The sequence below is a fragment of the Octodon degus genome, unplaced genomic scaffold (assembly GCF_000260255.1).
Source record: "Octodon degus isolate 3935 unplaced genomic scaffold, OctDeg1.0 scaffold00122, whole genome shotgun sequence".
Classification (NCBI taxonomy): domain Eukaryota; kingdom Metazoa; phylum Chordata; class Mammalia; order Rodentia; family Octodontidae; genus Octodon; species Octodon degus.
Genome location: NW_004524698.1, coordinates 4,102,070 through 4,104,432, shown reverse-complemented (window position 1 = coordinate 4,104,432; position 2,363 = coordinate 4,102,070). Strand labels below are relative to the sequence as shown.

General features: G+C 40.7%; 1 pseudogene; it reads right to left on the bottom strand.

Annotated features, from left to right (window-relative positions):
- Nucleotides 1–1,207: 1,207 nt before the first annotated feature.
- LOC101579748 overlaps nt 1,208–2,363 on the bottom strand; it is a 6,862-nt pseudogene continuing 5,706 nt past the window's right edge.

Sequence of the window (2,363 nt, the reverse complement as noted above, 5' to 3'; positions counted from 1 at the left end):
ATTATTTTTTTTTATTTTTTATTTATTTATTTTTATTTTTATTTATTTTTTTTTGCGGAACTGGGGATTGAACTCAGGGCCTTGTGCTTGCCAGGGAAGCACTTACCCACTGAACCATCTCCCCAGCCCTTGATGAGTTTATTATTGATATATAAGAATGCTTTTGATTTCAAATGTTGAACTTTCTTCTGCTATGCTACTGAATTTAGTTAATCATTCTTGGGGCCTCTGGGTGGAATTTGGGGGTCTTCTGTGTAGAGGATCATGTCATCTGCAAATAATGATAACCTCTTCCTCTCTTTTTATATACTCCTTTTATTTCTTTCTCTTGTCTAATTACTCTGGCTAATGTTTCTTTCTTATTATAAAATGCTACTTTTCCAAAAACTGCCACCATAAGAATAGAGCACTTCTATGTCTCACTAGCTGTCACAGGCCAGAATGGTAGCCTGGACAGAAAGCCCCAAAATACTTTTCTTAAACTTTAAAGTCTAAGCTTCCTCAGGACTCCATGGCTGCACATTTTGTCCTTTTTTTTTTTTTTTTTTTTTTTTTTTTAACTGGGGATTAAACTCAGGCCCTTGCACTTGCCAGGGAAGTGCTTATTCCACTGAACCATCTCCCCGGCCCCCTAATGCATGTTTTGTCGTCTCTGAAAAGGGAAAGGAAACTGACTGGAAGATTCATGTACAAGACGGGCACAACTTTCAGGCTATCCAATGTGAACGGCTTGTATGTTCTAGTTTGTAACTCTAAGACATAGTATCGAGTAAGCACTGTCAAATTCCTACTTCTAGCTAACTGTACTGTCTTAATTCTTTGAAGTGACCTTTGAGATTGATTACGTTCTTTCATTACAGCTTCTGTTTATCTCAGAGCACAAATTCTAAAACCCATGTGCAGGCTCCATGTTTAAGTATAGAAGTTTGTTTGGGAACACCTCAGGTTGTTATAATGTCTACTGTGTTTCATACTCTTGGACAGGCTGCTCAAGTATTGGCACAAAGCAGCGGCACATGAACAACTTCTCACTGCCAGCCTTGCCCCCTGTTCAGTCTGAACAGTTTGCACCAAGGTCAAAGCAGAGATCTTGAAATCAATGGTGATCTTTGCTGATTGAATTTGTACTTTTAAGTAGCAGCAATGCATTTTTTTTCCCACCATTAATTAAATGACGCTTTCTGGAGATGACTGACAGACTTTTACCTTAGAAAGTATCCTTGGACAGAATTGCAGGGCCCTGGCTTTCAGGCCCTGGAGAGGGCACCAGCACAGCTTCTTTTTTCTGGGTTGCCAGGAACTCATGAATTGCTCATTCTATCTGTGGCCTGAAGATGTGGTTTAGTTTTGGATTCACTACCTGAAATATAATCCTGTCCACTCCTGTTTCCAACATCCCTGACTGAACCACATTCTGTCTTAGACCATTTCGCAATTGGCTCTTGTTCATTGTAGGATTCCATTCCTGCTTGTCCAGATGTGTCAACACAAAATTATCCACTTTCTGCCTTAGGTTTTGGCAAGCTGACTTGGTAACCATGTTGGCCAGGCAGTCCTGGTGGAAGCTGTCAAACAGGCCCTGGCTCTTGAGCTGCTCCATAATGATAGCAATGAACTGGAGGTTGCTGAGAGGAGGTGAAGCCAGGTTGATGCAGCTAATGCTGCCGCTAGCCCCAGTCCCTCCTGTCACTGTCCCCACTGAGGCTTTACCAGCTTCTCCACCACCCACTGCATCTGTGCCCCTGCCACCACCTGCCATGCCTACATCCCAGGCACACTAGATAAACTCAGTACAGCTTCTTCTCCAAGGCAAGGTCTACATTGCTATGTAGAACAGGTAGAGGGGTTCACAGAGGTAGTGGCAGTAGCAGAGGTGCGGGTTGGGGGTTGGCAAAAGCAGTGGGGTAGGTGGAGGCACTGGTGATATTTGATGTGTTCAAAAACTATATTGAACACAAATGGTGAAGGAGGCATCCTAGTGTTGTCCTGAATTTAGAGGGAAAGTTTTCAGCTTGTTTCTATTGAATATGTTGGCTACTTGTTACAGATGGCTTTTATCAGTTTGAAATAAAGATCTTACGTACCTATTTTGTCAGGATTTTTTATTGTTAATTTTTTTCCATAATTTTATTGAGAAATAAATAGCGATGAGACAGTTTCAAACCTAATTGGTAGAACAGTTTCAATAATTAACACATGGCATACATTCTTCCTAGTGGATATTTCCTGTACAAGATGTGGACATGATATCCTATTTACAAACTCTATTAGAACAAATCCCTCTATTCATTAAGAGAATGTAACTATATATCTATCCTAACCATTTTGAATACACAGATACAAAATGGACATTCATCTGTATT